This window comes from Podarcis gaigeae, assembly GCF_964106915.1.
Source record: "Podarcis gaigeae genome assembly, chromosome: 12".
Taxonomy (NCBI): domain Eukaryota; kingdom Metazoa; phylum Chordata; class Lepidosauria; order Squamata; family Lacertidae; genus Podarcis; species Podarcis gaigeae.
In genome coordinates, this window is record NC_139688.1 from 33,515,954 (window position 1) to 33,537,864 (window position 21,911).

The window sequence follows — 21,911 nt, forward strand, 5'->3', positions numbered from 1 at the left end:
ATGAACCATTAGTAACTTCAACAGATAATGCCTTTAGAGATGAACAGGGAGTATTTTTCCCTTCTGCACAAAATGTTCACAGTGTGTGTGTGTGTGTGTGTGTGTGTGTGTGTATAAGGCTTATTATGGAGGCATAAGGACCAACAAAATACTCCTTCTTGATTCATCCCTTCATTCCCTGGATCTTCCTGTATACCACATCACCTTTTCTGTGGAGATTTGTCTGGCACTCTCCTGACAGAAATAGAAAGCATTTTTATTTTTAAAAGGCATTTAATGTCCAGCTCTGCTATTGTTTTTAATTATTTTACTATCTGCTTTTTTAAGGTCGGCTGGGCTTTTTTTTTTCAGTATTGTATATTTATTTCCTGAATGCAGGAATGGCAATGCAACACTTCTCCAGACGTTGTTGGACTACAATTGCCTACCACCAACCAGCCTGGGGCTGATGGGAGTTGAAGTTCAATACAGTTGACAGCAGGGATGAGGGACATGTCACCCTCCAGATGTTGTTGGACTCCAATTCCTATCAGCCCTAGCCAGCATGGCCAGTGCTCAGGGATGATGGGAGTTGTAGTCTTAATAACATCTAGAGATCCTCAGGTTCACCATCCCTGACTGAGAGGTCCTCAGGTTCCGCATCCTTACCTAATCATATAATTGCATTTAAGATGCTAAGTGTACTTATCGAAAGAAGAGCAGTGTTCATAGGTGTGGGTATGCAACAACAATAATTAGAAATACCTCCATTAATGCCTTCAGATAGTACGATCTAAATACACATACACTTGGTGCTCCTGAGAAGAACAGAAGTGTGTGTGTGTGTGTGTGTGTGTGTGTGTAAATCAGGAGAAGGGGGGGACTCATAGGCTTTCTAACCAGCAGGGAACAGGTGGACAAAGCAATCTTCAAGGAGGTATCAAGGACATCTAAAGCTCATAAACGCAGGACCCTGGGATATAACTACACAGATGTTTGTTGAGCTAAGAACATAGCTAAATATAGAATATACATAAAGTTACTGACCTGTATAGAGGACATTTAGCACACAAAAACTAGGGAAGTGACTGGTATGTGTTTTAGTAATCTTTACTCAAAATGTTTTGAGACTGGACAGGATAAGAGATGATATACATTTGGGATGTGTTTTTGCCCCAAGGGGGTGAATTAGGGTGATTTGGGGTATTTTTCATGTTACTCAGTTAGATTGCACTGTTAACAAGGCATGTCAAGGAGGGTCACAGAGTGCCCAAACTTCTTAAAAGCTGTGTTGACTCAGTTTTTCGCATAAGTGAAGCACAAGATCACTGCCTTGCTGCTTTGTATTTTCTGAGAAATGAAACCAAGGTGAGTGTGGAAAGTCTGCCCTTATGGGAGAACCACCGAGCCTGTGTTTCTAAAATGTGAGTCTTCCCAATCAGGCTCAAAATACTTGGCATTTGGGAAAGTAAAACACATGAATTGGAACTGCATGGCACAGTGCACACATTTTTTGTTACTTTCTAATTGAGTGGCCCAGAACACATTATATAACAAGCAAAAGGGATGCACTTCCCCTGAGCATAAAAGATCATGAAATATTCAGTAATATTTATGAAGTTCTGGTTCAATTCTGTCAAGTCCCTGAATTTTGAATGGAGCAGTTAGCATTTTTGGTTATGTTTTAACCAGTTCACAATGGCACAGAGCAGCTTCCTTTCTTATATTAACAACCCTGTACTTAGGGCTATTAACTCACCAAGAAACTTGCCTGGCTCTTTCAGCAATGGAATCCTTGCGGGATCCAGGAATTAGAAGGGACTCAGGCATACAGCCTAACCCTCCATCCCCAACAAACAAAGCTAGGCATGCAAACTCTTTGCTCTAACCATGCCAGCCACCCCCCTCTCTCCCCCTCCCACAAATCCTCCTGCAAGCAGCCTGCATGGAGAAATGACCATATGCTTTACTTTACTTTCTTTGTAGGGCTGTCAGGTGTCTGGTCCAAGTCCAGTTGAAAGATAAAGCAAGCAGGAACCTAGAATTTGTCCACCAACAGTTAAGCGGCTGGAGAACAGACTGACCAGGGGCACACTGGTCACCGTCTTCTGCACTATGGTGAGATGCACTGTATTTCTATTTCGATCATAGTTAGGCAAACTAAGGCCCAGGGGCCAGATCCGGCCTAATCGCCTTCTAAATTCAGCCTGCTGTCCAGGAATCAGTGTGTTTTTACATGAGTAGAATGTGTCCTTTTATTTAAAATGCATCTCTGGGTTATTTGTGGGGCCTGCCTGGTGTTTTTACATGAGTAGAATGCGTACTTTTATTTAAAATGCGCCTCTGGGTTATTTGTGGGGCATAGGAATTCGTACATGTCCCCCCCTTCAAAATATAGTCCAGCCCCCCACAAGGTCTGAGGGACAGTGGACCGGCCCCCTGCTGAAAAGGTTTGCTGAACCCTGATTTGGATGATAGTAATTGTTTCTATGTGTTATTTATCTAGACAGTGCCATTTCTCTAGAGAGATAAATGAGAGTATGCAAATTGGTAACATTTTTTCATTTTTGCAATGTGCAAAGGGCCACTTTTCATGCAGGTTCTCCTATTGCCCCAAATTGTTAGTGTGTGCAAACTTCCTGGGCCAAATTGGCTTGCAGCAGCAGTGGGCTCACCTCATCTGCAAGCCGCTTTTGTGAAGGCAACGTGGTGTCCCCCTTCCAGTGCACTGCAATTCTGGATCATCCCTCAACATTGGCCACACTGGCTGTGGATGATGGGAGCTAGAATCCAATAACGTCTGGAAGGCACAAGATTGGATATCCCAGTCTTGGGACTGAGTAGGTCACTCTGTGAGCTTCATCTGTGAAATGACTCACAGGTAGAACCTCTGGATGCTGCCTTGTTAGGAAATTTTTCAGCTTTTGGGGGAATGGGTACAATGGGTAAACCTAGCTTCCCTCCTCCACCTTTGCCCAGGCATTTCTGTTTCTCGTATATACACAGTCATCTCAGATGCTGGCTGAATTGTGTGCCAGGATCTTAGGCTAACCTCTTCAGATAGACACCCTAGACATCTGCAGAGATGGTTGAGGTATCTGTAAGTATATAGATCAGAGAAGAAATATAGTTGAAAGCTCATATGGCGACAAGGTTTGCGCTAAGGTGAAAAGGAGGAGGAATCTGCTCCACAAACTTATATAATAGGAAAATATGATCATAGCACTGGAAACAAAAAGCTGCTTTTAGCACAGGTTTCTGAATTGGCTGAAGAAGAGAGATATAGTTCTTGAAAATATTGAGAATCCAATTGCATTTCACATCCCATTTAGTCCAGAATAGGCAATGGGCTCACAGCTAACAGCGAAAATAGTCACCTTGAAAGAGCTTTATGTTTTCATATATTTTTACTATTGCTTTTGAGTGGAATGGAAGGAGTTTAAAGTTTTCAAGGTTCAAAAATCACCAGTCTGTATTCCCTCCCGCTTCATCTAACACAGAAATAGCTTTCTTTTTCTTTTTCTAGGTTTGGTTGTTGATGAAGTTGCATTACAGCCAAGTAATGCAATACACAGCTGTATAAAATAATATCAAGATATGGTCTTAACCTGCAGGGTGTAGCATAGCATTTGCACCATGCTTTAGCACAAGCAATGAGATAATTTTACTGCCTATAACACCAGCAATCAAATGGTAGTTTTTGATCCAGTTTAACAGGACCTACATGTTATCTGCAGCATTCAATGCATCTCGTGAAAATCTCACAGAAATGGGAGGCGTTCAGCCCGTCTAACATATGCAGCATCTGTGTATCAGTGTTAATTTTATTGTAGAAGAAGATGCTACCTATTGATTAAAGCTGAATGGGAGCTCTGTGACCTGGAACATTCAATGAATTGGAAAAATGGTCTCAGGTGGAAGATATAATTTATTATGGGTGAGCCATAAAGGCCACCTCGCTTGTTACTCCCAGGGAGGAATGAAATAAAAAAGACTTAAGTAACTGCTCACCCAGCACAATAGATACTGGCAGCACTGCAGCAATTTAGACTTCCTACTTTGCTGTTTATCAGGATAATTGCCGGGAGCTGTCAAGGCTGGAACTGAGGACCCATGGGCTCTATATGCATGGCCATGTGCTGAGCCAACAGGGTTACAAGTTGGAGCATCTTGCTAGGCAGTGGAGATTGCAACACTTGGGGCTTCATAGCTTAGGGAAATAGCTGACGGAGGAGGCAACAGAAGTATGTAAGGTTATGCATGGCAATGATGTAATGAGTCCCATGGAGCTGTTATGGAGGAGGTGGGAGGATCCCAAAGGAGTGGATTCAGAGATCAGGGCCTTGGAGGTAGACAACCTGAGGGAGATGAGAGTTGGGGGATGAGTAATGTGGCCGTGGTGCCTCAAGAAGGGTTGGAGCTGGTAGAGGGGGCCGGTGAACAGGAGGGTCAGGAGCTGGATTCAGGGAAGGTTCAAGCGGGTTATCAGAGAGCTGCTTTGCCCCTGTGATCTCAGACACTTCTGCTGCTGCCACTGGACTGTCCTGTCTGTCATTCTTGCCAATAAGGTCCTCAGAAGACATCTCAGAGCAGATGTTAAGAGGAGAAAAGATTGTGGGCAGGGATACAATACTGGGATATGAGGCAAGGCATGGAGAGATTTTAAGGTTAGGACAAGAAAATTGTTCTGGATATCAGAGGAGACAAGGAGCCAGCACAGGAGATTCAGGGCAGGCTGATGAGTATATAATAAGGCCAGTTGCTTATTTCGTGATCCTTCTGGAAAGGGAGCTGCAGTACCTCCTCAGGTCATCCACAAGTGGTGGCACTGCAGAGTAGCAGAGGTTTTCTGGGTTTTCTGTTCCTACAAGCTGTTTGATATCTGCTGCTCACTTAAATATCAGAAGAAACCAACCCCTTTAAGGTTTTGACTTTGTCAAGCATGCAGCTTGATCCTATGCATGCTTATGCAATGGAACTTATTTTCAAGTAAGAATGTGAACAGGATTGCTGCCACAGACTATGTCATTGAATACAGTGCAGCCATCTGAATTCAGTGCATGTTATATGTGTAAATAACTTTCTCTATCTCTCAGTTTACAGGTTAACAGGAGTTTTTCTTGGCTCATCAATTTTTGACAATTAGAAGTTAATGCCGCCAAGAGAACTCTGAAGGAGCAGCAGAAGCTTTGAAAGCAATTGTACAAGCTGAAAAATGGCATTGCAAAAGCCTGAAATTCTGATGCAGCCTTTTAATTCTCATTTGATTTCACTGTCATGGGTGCTGAGCACCTCATACAATCCTGGCCACGTGTTTTGCAAACCTACAGATATGCCGAGTCTTTTGCGGTGTGATGAGTAACCTGATTTTCCAGTATCTTTGTGTGAAAACAGAGCTGTATACTTATATCAAGAGAACATATGCATGCTGTATTTTGCTGCCGTGCTTGTGTGTGTGTGTGTGTAAAACAGGAAATAATAAATACCTGTGAGGTTGTCAATACAAAACAAATATGACAGTTCCTTTCTTTGCTCATATTCAATTCAATTTCCGCAATGAAAGTTTATTTAGGGGAAATAGGTAAATGTTACTAGTCTTGCTTAAAATCAGTAAATTAGCTTGCTATGCATCCATCCTCCTCCCCCCAAGGGTGGCCATTTATCTTACCTAACAGCAGGGGCAGATTTTGGTAATATGGCAACTCTGAGCAAGGACAAAATTTGGTGCCTCTCTTTCCCACCCTTGCCTTCCATTCTGCAAATGCTCTCAAGTGCACCACATCATAGTTGTGGCAACTCTGACCACAGGCCTAACTTTGAGTAGGTAAGCATTTAAATATAGGTATTATTATTATTTTATATTATTATTATTTTGCGTTCCTCTCAGCTTGACGCCCAGGGGTGGGGGCGGGGAACAGCCCGCACCACCTAAAATTTGGTGCTGCTCACAGTACTGCCAAGAGGACAAATCCTCTTTTTGAGGGTGTGCTCTAATTGGAGGGCTGGCTGGGCCAAGCCTGGTTTAAAGATAAGGAACCATCAAAAGGGAGAGCAGGAGCCTCAAAATTGACTGAGCAGGCACACAATTCACCTGATGTCTTCCCCTACTGTGGTGAGATGCATTGCATTTCTACTTCAATTACAGAAGTTATTTCTAAATGTACACCTGTGCACAAAAATTATGATATGTCAATTTTATGCAATTATCTTTTGTCCTTTTTTCTTCGTGCAACTTCTCTTTTTTGGCAATGCATAACTGGCCACCCTACCTACCTGCCTGCCCCTATCTCTTCATTCTCCATCCAGGAAAGAAAGAGGCATTATTATTGTTTAATATTAATATATTCCAGGGTGGCAGACACTTGAGGAAGGCACAGAGCCAGACTGGTGAGCCAGGCCTTGGGAAAGAACTGGATATTGGGAGTAAATTTAATTCTTACATCTGAGAAAACAAAAATGGGCTTACATGGTCAGCTGCTACACAGCTCTCCAGTCTCACTAGATTCAATGGGTTTTACCCATAAGCGTGCACAGGATTACACCTTACTGTCCATTGCTATTCATATATATATTTTGATACATGTGTCCAATGGGACTTACTCCCTAGTGTGTTTTGGATTGCAACCTTAAACATAAACCTCGATACTGATAAAGAAACAGGATATTTTAATATCTTACTCAGTTTTTTAAAAAATGTTACAAAAGTGACAAGAAGAAAAACAAATGATTGTATTTTGTTGCTTCGTTATTTCCTGTAGGACTACTCCAGTCCAGGTCAGAAAAAAACTTGGAAGTCTTCAGAGGGCAAGTTCAACCGACATGTCACATTCATGCTGCTTAACCTTTTACGAAGCTTTCCTATTTCAGTGTGTCCTTCATAAAAGGTCATAGGAGCTAATTGTTTACAATCTTTTCTCCTCGCTGTAATATTTACATTTCCATAATGAAATGCCAGCACTGTTGTTGATGCCTTTCAGAAGGATTATTTCTACCACAGACTGTTAGTTTATAAAACAAAACAATATTTATTCCATTATTTGCACCAAAAGCAGGAATTGGTTTCTAAAATGAGTTGGGGTTGCATTCAAACACCACTACCTTGTCTTGGCTCACTGCTCATTTTACATCAGGTAGAGCACATGCATTGCATTCAGATGACCTCAAGTTCACTCCTCAGCATCTCCAATTAATGGACAACTAGCAGATGATCTGCTGGAGGTTCAGACAGCTGTTGCTATTCAGGATAGATGGATCAATAGTTTGGTTTAGTAAAAGGCAACTTCCTATCTCACAGGGACGTAGGATGCTGCCTTATACGGAATCACACCACTGGTCCATCTAGCAGATGGACAGGGCATTAATACCAACAACTAGTTTTGCCTTCATTGACTTGCAGCGGCTCTCCAGAGATTCAGATGAGACTTTCCCAGACCTGCCTTTAGATCATGGGTAGTCAACCTAAGTTGCCTTCTAAATCTGGCCTGCGGACAGTCCGGGAATCAGTGTGTTTTTACATGAGTAGAATGTGTCCTTTTATTTAAATTGCATCTCTGGGTTATTTGTGGGGCATAGGAATTTGTTCTTTCCCCCCCAAAATATAGTCCGCCCCCCCACAAGGTCTGAGGAACAGTGGACCGGCCCCCTGCTGAACAAGTTTGCTGACCCCTGCTTTAGATCTAGGTGAATTAACTTTTGACCTTCTACATGCAAAGAAGATACTCTACCACTGAATTGCAACCTTATGAATGTATGGGTGTAATCCACATCTGCCCATGCAATGTCACCTGCCTATAATTAATTTTACAGATGCTTGCACAAGAACAGATTTGGGTGCATTGGACCAAAGTTCCTGAAAAGGGCCACAGAAGCAAAAACAAGACAGTGCCCTTGGACATTAAGTCAGCTATCAAAAATGTCTAACACAGGCATCCCTGGCCTGTGTGTAAAATCCACCATTTGGAATGGCATGGGTAAACTACTGCAGGATTGGCTGTGGAGGATCCTGCCTGCTTCAACCATGGCACAGATTGGACCCTTCCAGCTCTACCCCTGTATAATTTGAAGAAATTCTCCACTTTCCGGGGCGTGGGTGGCGCTGTGGGTTAAACCACAGAGCCTAGGGCTTGCCGATCAGAAGGTTGGCAGTCAAATCCCCGTGATGGGGTGAGCTCCTGTTGCTCAGTCCCTGTTCCTGCCCACCTAGCAGTTCGAAAGTATGTCAAAGTGCAAGTAGATAAATCGGTACCGCTGCGGCGGGAAGGTAAAGAGTGTTTCTGTGCACTGCTTTGGTTTGCCAGAAGCGGCTTAGTCATGCTGGCCCCATGACCCAGAAAAACTGTCTGCGGACAAACGCCGGTTCTCTCGGCCAGTAAAGCGAGATGAGCACTGCAACCCCAGAGTCGTCCACGACTGGACCTAACGGTCAGGGGTCCCTTTACCTTTACCCCACTTTCCAAACACACACCTATATTTTAGCAGGACTTATTTATATAGATAAGAATGGTCCTTATGAAGAACTTGTTGCTCAGCAAAGCAAAGCGAAAAAACCTAACAGCTTGCCTGTGTTCTGTAGCCTGTGTCTTGAAAGCAACTGTGCTTTGTTAAATAAAGGTATTTGAATGTCATCTTTCATTCAAATTTCTGAAGACAGTATTTTCATACTATCATTTTTTCTTGGAGAAATTAAAGCATAAAACCAACTGTTTTCTAGGTGGAGAACACCCAGAAAAGAATTCTCTGGGCAACCCAAGACAAAGAAATGTGATTGCTCTGAAAGAGATTTAGAGAGAGATGGAGTGGACTATTGTCTGCTTGAAGATATTTAATATTCTACTTCTGGCTGAAATGATGGCATATAAGAAAAGAATACATCAAAGTAATATAAAGCAAAAATGCATGTTGATCCTGTGGATATTTAAGTAGAAGTAAATTCCACAGAGCTCAGTAGGTCTTACTCTTCAGTAGCGTATGTAGGATTTGCAGCTTTAGTTGAAGAGTAAAGTGAAGGTCACACACTTAAAGCTGATGTTTCATATTTTCTGGCACATAATAGGAAAGAAACAGTGGGAGCTAGTTCCAAGGGTGTAACTTACGGTTATGTATTTTGCTACAGCAAAGGGAGTTTTATTTTAGTTTGATACATGTTGCTGTGCATAAGTGCATTTCAGAGGATGGAATACAGTATTACAGTGAATTAATATATTGATGAAGCAGTCCTGCTGCCAAGATAAAGATGTCAGAGATAAAGAAAAGACAGAAGAGTGAGGTGGTTAGCCTTTTGAGGGCAGATGGATAGCTGACCAACCATTCAGACAGAGCAGTAAAATTTGCTCCATGCACAGGTCCTACAGCAAAGATGTATAAATAAGTATGGGAAGATGTGATCCCTTGATGCCATGCCTGGGCACAAGGGGAATTCTTCACTTGTCATACATTTGAATGGATTAACATATGCAAATGAGTTTTGGACTCTTCAGAAAACACCTCCTACTAGTACAGGTGGTAATCCAGAATGAACATTTAGATGGAAGCAAGCTACATTATCTCTAGTTTTATAGCATACATATGCAAACTAACAAACTAACCACAATACGGATATTTAACAGACTTTAGGCTACAGTCTTGTACTCACTTACGTAGATATACACAGGATTTTGTTATCTAATCACTGTAAAATTGGTAGAAATGGGGAGTCAACTTTCTCCAATTCTCTCTCCCTGCAGCTTCCCCACAGTTCCAGGGGATCCCAACTCTCTGGAATGGAGGGGGATTGGCAAAAGTCACCTCCTTCCTTCTATTGGTGGGATAGTCCCAACTATGGAACTTAACTCATGGAATGCTCCCACCAGCTGCCGTCACTAAAAACTAGTAACAGCGTTTTCTTGCCTTCTCTTTCAATACACGCTTTCTGAAAGTAAAGCAGAAATTCGAGTTTATGTGATTAATTGTGAATTTGCTGGTTATTTCTGGTTATTTGTATTATTATGTACAGTAATATTTTATACCTTTCAATACTTCAAACTCATTAAAATATATATCTATGAAAATATACCTATGTGGTGCAAAAAGTCTCAATTAAAATAAAATCAAAGCAAAATATATTAAAGAAATAGAAGTACAGAATGGCTCTTCTGACAAGGTTATAGAAACAGTAAGTCATTTTCAGTAGACAATTTAATTAAACACTGAATATGAAGGCTGTGATCTACTGTATAACTTCAGGAGTGTAAGCAACAAAGAACCTTCCAGCACCTTAAAGGCTGGCATCCGTCTGCTCTGGAGACAATGGAAGAGTGTGCTTTTGGGGGTGAAGTCAAACCATTGGAGAGTTACAGCACCTGCTGTGGCTGTAGAGACTTGATATGGGAGAGACATGTTTTGTTGCAGCTGGGGCAGATGAAGGCATCTGGTTGTGCTGATGCAGGTGTACATCATGTTTTTTTTATTTCTGCACTCCTCCCAGTGGTTATTCCTCCTCTGGTCACTGCTGTAAGACTTAACAAATTTAGTACAACCCACTTGGTCAGATGCATGAAGTGAGACCCTGAATTGCAGGTGGATGGGGGTTTTATATGTACCTGCATCTCAGGTTCACTCTCCCTGTGTCTGATGAAGTAGACTGTTAGCAAAACAGTGGAAGACAGGAGTGCCTGGCGTGCTCTGGTCCATGGGGTCATGAAGAGTCGGACACGACTAAATGGCTAAACAACAACAACAACATGTCATAATAAGATGCATTAACCTTTAAAGTGCCTCAAAACTATTTGCTCTTTTTGATGCAATTTCCCTCTGGAAATTCATGACTGTGGCTATACTACAAATATACCTTGATTCTATACTAGTTTAGCTGATTTGGGCCCCATCAGGGTTATTTAATGTAAGTCACTTTGAGTTGCCTTTATAAGAAAAGCAACTAACATATATAATCATTTATTTATATAAATATGCACTATACATTTAAAGCAGTATCATGCCACTTTAAACAGTTATGGCTTCCCCCAAAGAATCCTGGGAACTGTAATCTGTTAAGGATGCTAAGAGGGGTCAGGAGACCCCTATTTCCCTTGCGCAGCTACAACTTGCAGAGTGGTTTAACATCGCGTCCCGATTCCCAGGACATTCAGAGAACTGTAGCTTTGTGAAGGGAATTAGGGTCTCTGTGGCTAGCACCCCGTAACAAACTAAATTTCCCAGGATTCTTTGGGGGAACCACAACTGTTTAAAGTGGCATGAGACTGTTTTAAATGTATAGTGTGGATGAGACTCCAATTTCCTCAAAACCCAAGGGTTGCAGTATGGTGATAGTGTTGAGGGCCAAACCAGTCAGATTCGATGGGACCACTGTTCACGTGTCCTCCCTGTTCACGTTATAAAATAGATGTAACATGAAACAACAAACACTGGAAGTTTGAAGAGAGGTGCCAAAGCATCTCCCCAGCCTGTGCCTTATTCGTTTTATTGACATCCCGCCTTTCTTCCACGGAGAGCTCAGAAATGGACCCAGTTTTGTCCCCCAACCTTATTTCATCCTCAAAACAAATCATCCAAAGCACATTTTCTTGGGAACTGTAGTTTACCCCTCACGGAGCTACAATTCTGGGACCAAACAAGAGTCAAAATGTGCTTCAAATGAACAGAGATTCGAACGCGAGTCTTCCTGTTTGCCGGAGAAGTATCGAACTCCTTTTTGGATCCACAAAAAGATATCCCCCCCCCAAAAAAAATATTTTGTCAGTGATAGCAATTAATAATAGGCTTTTTATTTTAAGTAGACAGTGCTACGTAGCGAGAGGATGAAATCAGCCCGCCCTGCGCCTTGCTAGGGATGCCAGTCTGCCCAGACTCCGCTGAGGAGGGGGCTCGGCGATGTTCTCTGCAGGTGCAGTTGCCCTGGGCGCCTGAATATAACGCCCCCCTCCCCAGTCACTCCTCACGGTTGAAAGCGGCCCTCAGCTACCCCCCCCCCAAAAAACCCGGTCAGCCCCCCCCGCCCCGCTTTGGGGCTTTAACTTTGCCACGAAGCAACCCGGAGCCTGGCGAAACGGCTTCGTGCCCAGGCGGTTCCCAAACGCAGCCCCGTTCCCCCTCGACAACACACAGCACAACTCTAACCTGGAAGGTACCCACACACCGCCAGCAGCCTCCTTCCCTGTCTCCCAAGGGAGGGAGAGGCCGCCGCGCCTGAAGGGGAAAGACCTCCTTGGGGCGAAGAAGCAGCACCCTCTCCCGCTCGAGCGCCCAAAGTTACCTCACGGCGGCTTCGAAAGGCGCTTCACCCCCCCCCCAACCCCCCCACCACAATTGCCTTGTTTCTATCTCTGAGGGGGAATGAGCTCGCCCTCTCCCCCACAAGAGGCCGCTTCGACGGCCTTCCTTCCCGCTGCCCCACTTCGCCCCCTTGCGCGGCTTCCTCCCCAGCCCGTCGCCAACTCTGGGCGTGTTGGCTGAGGCGGCCTCTCCGCTTCCCGCGCCCGCCCGGTTCCTCTCTCTCCCCCTTCTCTCCCCCCCTCGACTGCTATTTTTAGTAAATCCTCCTCGAGCCACCACCGCCACCGACGGCGGCGGCGGGCTGCGAGAGCGGCGCTCAGCCCTTCGCTGCTGCTGTTCCTTCCCTCCCTCCCTTATCTCCGCCTCCTTTCCTCCTCTTCCTCTCCCGGCGAGAGGCTTGCTCCGCCGCCTGCCGGGGCCAGGCTCACATGAAGCCCCTTTGCCCACAGCAGCAGCAGCGGCGGCGGCGGCGGCAGGTAACTTTCTTTTGCCCCCCACTTTCCTCGCCCCCCCCGCCCCACAGTCCCTTCGCTTCGGCGCCTCCAGCAGAAGATGGCAGTGGGGGGCACGCCTGCCAGTCGTCGCCCGGCCGGAGCAAAGATATAAAGAGGAGGAGGAGGGAAGGAAGGGAGCAGCTGCTGAACAGCAGCATCTCGCACACAGGTGAGTGGCGCGGCAGATGCGAACATCCCTCCCATGCAACTGAATGGGCTCCTTTGGAGGAGCAAGGTGTGTGTGTGTGTGTGTGTGTGTGTGTGTGTGTGTGTGTGTGGACCAGAAGTTCAGTCTTGGGTCTCTCTCTCTCTCGAGATGCCTTGGGAATTTATTTATTTTTTAACACACACCCCCGGGATTTCATTGGGAGGGAAGCTGCAGCTCTGCTACTCTGCCATTGCTTTTTTTTTTTTTTTTTTTTTTTGGATGCTGGCACTTAGGGTTGGAAGGGGAATCCTGCACACATACACGCACCAAACTCTCTTTCTGTGCCTGTGCGTATATCGCCTACTTTGGGGTTCCTCTCATCCATGATTTGAACGAGGCGGCTGGGTTTATTCTTGGGAAGCTGGCAAGAGAGAGAGAGAGAGAGAGAGAGAGAGAGAGAGAGAGAGAGAGAGAGGAGAAACCGCTGGTAGGAAGGTGCTCCGTGGGATGCACTTGAACCAGGTAACGAGAGAGGTTTAGCGAGATGAGCGCTAGGGAATGTTTCCTGGGTATCAAACAGGTGGGATGGACTCCCATCTTCGCGTGGAGCCATCGGGAGGGTTACCTTCAGTGCCTGTTGGTATGGACTGGGATTGGTGTAGATGCTAGAAATGCGTTCGTTGCAGCCGATCGGTTTGTTTGATTCTCCCCCCTTCCCTCTGGAAGAAGGAAGGCTGCCATCCTGTGCACGTTTTCTTGCACCCTTCCTTGGAGGCAAGTCCCATTGAACAGCGTGGGTTTTACTTCCAAGTCAGAGCGCATGGGATTGGTCTGCAGGTGCTGTGTGCCTGTGAGGCATATCCGGATTTTAGAGCTGGGGGAGTAAGTATTGTTGCAACTGATTCATGTGTTTGGGCTCTTTCAGGACATAGTTGTAGAGAGATGGGGCTGTTCTGGGGTTTTGTGCCTAACAGACATGTATTTCCACAAAGCAAACTTCCACGATGAATAACTCTGGATCCCGTAACTATGGAAATAGCTGCTGTGGGTTTTGTTTTTTGTTTTGAAAGGGGAGGAAAGTCTGTACAATGGTTAGAAATGACTCTTTGGGGGGGACACCCCCAGCTATTTTAATATTCAAATTATTTTATAAAATACTAAAAATCCATATGTATATATGAGTTTAGAAATGAATAAAGTAACATGATGTGTGCTTACTGCAACAAGCAACTAGGCTATATTTTTACTGGAGGAAAATATATCTGCCTCTAAAATGCTGAAATGTATTCTGGTGGAGTGCGATCCTAAATATGTCTACTCAGAATCATTGAGCTGAATGGGATTTACTCTCTGGTAAGCCTTGAAAATGTGGTGATCACCAGAATTTTAAAGTACTGTTAAGTCATGGAGAAAACAGGGAAAATAAAATAATAGCTATAAAATAATTATGTGTATAGATCTAAAATGAAGGGAGAACTAAGGAGGTACATAATAGCTACCTTTTGAAAAGGTCTATGTCATTCTCAAGGGCAAAATAATAATAAATTACTGTACATATTTTATATTTTAAATTGATTTTAGGGGTATGAAACTCATTTTTTTCTGAAATGATTGGAAGGAATTCCTACTGCAATATGGCATTGCTACAATTGGTTATTATGTTTACACTTGTAATAGCATTAAATCCCCAGAATATCATTTTGATGTGCATAGGGTTTGTCTTTTAATGGATCATTTATATGTCCATATAAATCAAGTGAATATCAATGTTTTCCTCAACCCAGTGACTTTATTCAGCTGACAGAGGCTCTCCTTGATCATCCTGCCATCTACTCTAGCAATCCTCTCCTATGTTTAATTGGAAGTAATTTCTAGTAGTGTGTTCAGTGTGGCTTGCATTAAGGTTGCATTCTTGACAGTGCAAATGTATCATTTACTTAGGGCAGAACTGCCTCCAGCTTTGAGGGTGGCCTGGGCAAAGGGCCATAAGCCCATGTTAGAGCATTTGCTCTGCATGCAGAAGTTCCTAGGTATAATTTTTTGCATCTCCCAGTAGGGCTGGGGATGTCTGAAATCCTGGGATGCCATTCGGTGTGGACAGTGCTGAGCTATGTGGACCAATGGTCTGACTCCTTTGTTCCTAAGTGCTCTTTGGTGGGCTGCATTCTCTCTTACCAGGTGGGCTTACCAGGTGGCAAAGAAGGCAACAGTGCTTCATGCATTGGTGGGTCATACCTACAGTTTCAATTTCTCACATTGCTCCCTGTTTTGGGGCATTGTGGAAAATTAAAATAGCAACTGGACCCAGGGCCGTCTTAAGCATATCCGGCGCTATGGTGCAAAGCTCCCTCCGCCCCCCCATTTCCCAGTGTTTTTTTTTTTAGGGAGGACAGCGCTGCCGGCAGGGCTGGAGGACGTGGGCAGTGGCTGGAGGGCAGCTCCTCTGGTGGGGAAGAGACGGAGGCTGGATGTGGCACCCCCCCGGCTCAGCTGGCCACTTCGTGCCATGGTGACCATGGCAGATGGAGGCTCTGGGCATGTCGCTGCTTCGGCATGGCATGGCAGAGGTGGGCGAGGGCAGTGAGCTGATGCCGGGAGGTGCTGCATCCAGCCTCCGCCTCTTCCCTGGCGTCCTCCAGAACTTGGCGCCCTGGTGCCTCGCGTCACTAGCCTCTATGGGTAAGATTCCCCTGACTGGACCCCATTATCCAGAGCTGCTTAGAGTACCAGGCCGGGGTGGGGAGTGGAGAAGTCTTGCATTCCCTGGTTAACTGCTGGGGCCCATGCAACTGCCTAAGGTTGCTCTGACTCTGATGCCCCAATCTGCTCAGTGAGGCAGTAAGTACCGTACGTATGTTCAGAATAGCACATTAAGGTATCTTATCTCCTTAGTAAGTATGTTCAGAATAGCACATTAAGGTATCTTTTTCTGGAATTTGTGTGTGTGTGAGAGAGAGAGAGAGAGAAAGAGAGAGAGAGAGAGAGAGGTCCTCAGTGTGGAACAGTGTGCAGAAATTTATTTATTTTAATTACCTTTTAATCCCACCCTTCTCTTCCAAAGAGTTTATTTTCACAACTCTGTGAGGTAGGTTAGATTGAGAGATAACAGCTGATTCAGGAGAGCTTTGTGGCTCACTGGGGAATTATTTATTTAAGCATTTATTTCGTACATGGCGGTGTACAGCAATATATACAATAAAACTATAAATATATACAATGAAACTATAAATATATACAATAAATATATACTATAAAATATAAAACACCAAAAAAGGACAAAATGACCATTCTAATGAACCCCCCCTCCCAAACCCAGTTGTATTAGCTTGATTGCATAGATTGGTCTTTAAGAGATGCCTGAAAATCGGATGGGAGTGTGCCTGCTGAATTTTTGTTCCATAGTATAGGTCTAGTGACCCTGTATGCCCAACCCCATCATCATTGACTAACACTTCCATTACATCACATTGGATCATGGACATCTGGTGTCTATGTCTGTCCTCTGTCATGGTATCATGGTGTGGCCTTGGCCAAGTATGTTAGCCTTAGTTTCACTTCTTTAAAAAGCTAAAAGCAAAAGAAAAAAATACATCCTGACCTCAGATGTAAGTATCTTGAAATCAGATACAATGAACAGTGACCACAATCACTTTCTTCACACAACTGTCCTAAGGGTAAATGCAACAAGGGTAATTCTTGTAATGCTAAACTATAGTAAATAGATTATGTTGTTCTCACTACACTTGTATGCATATTGATGTGCCTTTTAAAAACGATATTTCATAGATTCAAGTAATGCATATGCTTTTCTGTTGTCTTTTTTATACTTTTCCACAAATAGGTTTCTGGTTTTAATAAACCTGTGATGAACGTTGAGTAATTCCAGGAATTAGTGTTTAGGACATTTCAGTACATTTATTAGTTTTTAGGACTTTCCACCAATTTCCTGGCCTTTTTCTTTTCGTATGGGTAACTTTATATAAGTTAGCTTAACTTCTAAAATCTTGTGTAGTTTTATTTTAGAAATGTTGAATACAAGAATCCCTCACTGGAGCATTTTGAGATATGATTTCAAATTTCTGAAAGGTTTGTGAACAAAAAAGACGTGTTAAGATTCCTAAAGTACATAATTTGTGAAATATGTGCAACTTTAGAAAGAAACAACAATAATTTTTATCATATAGCATTGTTAAGAAGTAGACTAAACCATGTTGTGTTGGACATAACAATATTTTTCATTGCTTTCAGTAGGCTGATATATTTATTTTTTTAATTTCGGAAAAATGCTAACATCACTGTTAGATGAAACATTCCAGGCCTCACCTCTATTTCTACATAAATAATATGATGATGGTACAGTGTGGTGTGGCTAGGACCCTTGCTGTACACATTATATTATGTTGGCTGCATGTATTGAGGTTTGATGATGTCTGTATGGCTGGAGAAATTTTGATGATCGATAGCACAATCCTATACATGTCTACTCAGAAGCAAGTCCAGTTAAGTCCAATAGGTCTTATTCGCAGCCAAGGTGACAATCCTAACCATGTCTATTCAGAAGTTAAGTCCCATTGAATTCAGTAGGGCTTACTCCCCTACATTAGGGGTTAAGGTTACAGCTAAGTGGGAAGGATGCGAGCCTAAATGCCTTAGACAGGCCATATTGCTAATTTGCTGCTGTCCCTGGTCAGTCTGTATTACTAAGGTGATCGTATGAAAATAATTGCAGGCAATTTGCTATAGATCAGCGGCAGAACTATAGTGTTTAAATTCTGTAGGCAGTTGCTGCCTTAAAATATTCCCACATCAGTCTACCAATAAAATCTTTGTAGCGTCTGTGAAGGATACCTTTGCAGGGATTTATTCATTTTACTGATTTCTCAGTGATGATTCAGAAAGCCCAACTGCAGTGAGATCACATCCCCTCATCGGAATTAAAACTGGATAATTTCCCCCTAACTGTTTTAACATTGTGGTAAGAACCTGGGACTGTAATCATAAGTATTCTTATTGCAAGTGAATTATACTAAAATCATTGGAACTTCCTTTTAAGTAAGCACAGGCTGTAAGTTTGCAAGAGAAACATTTCATCTGAAAGGTCCAATAAATATTTATGAAAATGTTTCTATTTTGGTATGAGTTTTAAAAACTAAATTAAAATACAATCCATATACTTTAACATTAAAGGTTTATAGCCAATTAGGAAATAATTAACTACTGTACATGTAAAATAAGAAATAATGGTTTTGTTTTGTGTTTGGTTTAAACACATTATGCATATTTTCTTGGTGATGTTTTAGTTTAGATGGATTGAGAGTGATTAGCATATACTTTAATAATAGGTTACCCGCATTGTAAATCTTCTTACATAGTTCTTATGCAAACAGAAGTCATTAGGGTCTTGAAATGAATATAGCTTCTTCTCCTTAGCGAAACTGAAATCATATTGGAAGAGAGAAAATAAGATTTTAATATGTTCATGTAGAATTCTTGCTTAAAATTCATCTTTTCAGTTTACATATGGACATTTGCCATCCAGTCAATGCCTTTTTCTAAGTTCACAATTTAGCACAGCTTTAAAGTCTAAGGTTGCAACTCCTTGCACATTTACTAAAGTTAGGGGAGCTTCCCTACAAATAGAAGTAAACAGGATAAAGTTGTAAGTTACTTTTAAGTTGTTGTTGTTGTTGTTGTTGTTGTTGTTGTTGTTGTTGTTTTAATTGCTTATGGAGGTTATGTTTGTATCACAATTTTTAGTGATGGGATTTGGGTTTTATTTATGCAAGTTTTATATCCACAAAACTGACTTAACTACATCTGTGATATGAGGCCAGTGAAGGGAGGTCTCGCTGGTACAGTAGGAAAATAGACCTGCCCAGATAGGCATGAAGTATTGATTTTTTGCCGATTTCCCTACAAGATACCCTAAAAACTTCATTTTGGGGGGAGATTTTGCAAAATCTTTTTGAAATATGGCAACTTTAATTTACAACATCTGGTGAAGTGAATTCTGATCCATCAAAGCTTATGCTATAATATGTTTGTTAGTCTTTAAGATGCCAAAAGACTGTTGTTTTTGCTGCAACAGACTAACACAGTCTGGAAATCATTGCACATATTTAGGATCAGTATAACAATAAAATACAGGATGTAGTGAAAAACTATAAAGGAGGTGAAAGACCCCTGAATGGTTAAGCCCAGTTGAATTTGACTATGGGGTGCAGCATTCATCTCCACTTTCAGGCCGAGGGAGCCAGCATTTGTCCACAGACAGCTTTTCAGGGTCATGTGGCCAGCATGATCAAACCGCTTCTGGTGAAATGGGACACTGTGACAAATGCCAGAGTGCACAGAAACACTGTTTACCTTTCTACTGCAGTGGTACCTATTTATCTACTTGTGCTGGTATGCTTTCGAACTGCTAGGTTGTCAGGAGCTGGGACAAAGCAACAGGAGCTCACCCCGTTGCACGGATTCAAAGTGCCAACCTTATGATTGGTTTAGACCACAGTGCCACCCGCGTCCCTGAAAAACTATAGAACCTTTGTATTCACAACCCTTGACAATAGTGAGGTATAAATTCAGATTTAAATATTTCTACATATATGCCCTGATCTAGAAAGAGTTGTATCTGTTTGGAAATGTGGCATCTGGATTAATCTTCTGTATCTGGTAAACGGTGCTGTGTTGGAAGAAATTCCATATCTACCCTCTTTTGTGCTGTCAATTCTAAAAGGCCTTGTTTATTTACTACATTTATTGCCTGCCTTTACCCTGAAGAACTCAAGGTTCAAACCTGGTTTCTGAGGTCCTAATCTGATACACTAACTCCTATACCAAACTGACTCTCATAATGCCTATCTATTTCATGGACAAATCATGTTGAGCTTCTTGTCACTGTACACAAAGATCTCTGGATCAGGATCACTACTCTAATAAAACCTGAAAGCATAATATGTTTTTACAATGGGGAAAGTCGTAAACCTTTCCCCTCAAGGATATATGAGATGTTGTGTAACAGGAATTCTCTTTCATTATTCCAAACTTTTACCTAGTCCAACATGGGAAAGTTGTATAACACATACATTCTGTTAAGTCTTGTTGTTTTTTAATTGGACAAAATCCTAATGATACATTTTTGACATCTATCATTAGGTCTCTAGGAGGCAAAGCTGTTAAATTCTGGCTTTGCTTTCAAAAGAGGTGGATTAGCCCGAGGCAAGAGTATAAGATATTCAAGAAAGAGAAGGCATAAATCCCAGATGAAAAAAGTGAAGTTTGAAGCTAAGTGAATGCGGTTTGTGTAACATGCATTAATTTGGTAGGAAGTATATTCGGAGTGGCATATTATTTGTTTGATTGGACTCTGAAAACTGTTGGTGGCATATTCTTACCAAAATAAAAACCCTCTCAAAATATTTTTCTTCTTCTTAAAAGTATTCACCTGGTTCCAAAACTTGTATTTTACTTGTACAAATAAACTATTATTTAACAATTTCTAGAGTACATAAACTACTAATATACTGTTGATATGACTGACCCCTTTTACATAAAATTATTCATGTTCTTGCAACTACCTGGAAATCTGTGAGCTTTAGATTTAAAGTTAGAACTAGTTATTATGTGATAAAATCATAGAATACGACTATGCATGCACTGTGCACTTTACCTGTTTTAAAACTGTTTTACTAATATTTAGCGCTTTAATTACGGTAGAAAGATGCCTTTGGTAAATCGGCAGACTTGAATAAAATATTGCCCACTTGAATAAAATATTGGCAGGGCCCTGTCTTGCATAAGATATAGTGCATGGACACCATTTGAATGACAATGCCCATCAACTTTGGGGAGGCCCAGCCCCCTCAAATATTTTATTGAGGGTGGAGAAGGGACCTCAGCACCTAGGAGTTGGTTCCAATGACACCAATCCTGACCCAACTGCATGAGCCCAATTCGAAGTGCTGGTTTTGATCTTAAATGGCTCAGGACTTCAATACCTCAAGGATTGCCTCTGTATATGTGAACCTACCTGCACCCTGAGATAATCACCTTCTTTGTGTATATTTGTTATATTTCTAACTGTTGCTTATTTTATGACGTTTTGAAAACTATTCTGGGATTACTATGCCATCCTAGTTTTGATTTCAAGAAAGGGTGTATTATGAAAAATATGCTCACTTAGAAAATGCATTGTAGTGAGAAAGGTAATAAAAATATATTTTCCCTTTTTTGGAGGGAGCTAGGGAGGCTAGCAGCACATTCCTTTACATGTCTACTCAGAAGTAAGTTCCACTGAGTTCAGTTTCTCCCAGATAAGTGTGCATAGCATCATAGGGTGACTTCCCCTGTTAGTTGTGCTTATTTGATGTGCTGGTGTTGATCAGAGAAATACATCAGAGCAAATGTGCAGTCAGAAAAGTAGAAACTTCATATATAAGATGTAAGATTGAAAGCGTTGCCACTGAATAGAGGGGGGGAAATCACGTTATTCACTGCTTACTGGATGATGTGGAAGATGAATAAATACTATGGAAGCATTTATGTAATAATTCCGGTATAATGTTTGGCTATGGTACAGCAATAGGTTTAGCCTTTAAAATTGGCTAGATATTGACGAATCCTTTAGAAAATAGATGGGAAGGAGTAGAGTCACAAACTCTCTCTAGCCTCTCCTTTCCATTCCATCTGGTGACCTGTAGTTGCTCTCATTCATGTCTCTTTCCAGTTTGGTCCCACTCCAGTCAGCACTGACCACATCATCCAGATGTGCAAGCTTGGGTTTGAAAGTTGAGGATAAGTGATAGCAGAATGTGGATTTAGATTGAATAACTGACAGTGGGGGGGGGGGAGTTGTCTCTTACTGTAAAATCCCCTCTATGTAAAGTTAGTTCAGGGACTGAGCAGTTTGTGTCAATAAAGGAAAATTCAGCAAAATGGTTTTTGTTTTGCCATTGTAATAAAATGAGAGCCAAGAGCACTCTAGCTATTTTAATTTGGGTGTAAAATATTAATAATGGAACAAA

The 21,911-nt window shown here is 42.2% G+C and overlaps 1 protein-coding gene across 2 annotated transcripts in view; it reads left to right on the top strand.

The window, feature by feature from the left end:
• The window catches only part of HDAC9 (histone deacetylase 9), a 469,199-nt gene that overhangs the window by 19,654 nt on the left and 427,634 nt on the right, over positions 1 to 21,911 (top strand). The window contains exon 3 of one of the 2 annotated variants that reach the window (XM_083705231.1): positions 1,966 to 2,097. The gene's annotated coding sequence lies outside the window, so the exon portion shown is untranslated. Of the gene's footprint in view, positions 1 to 1,965; positions 2,098 to 12,520; positions 12,910 to 21,911 lie in introns of those variants that run through there. The other variant, XM_083705235.1, reaches the window with a different exon arrangement.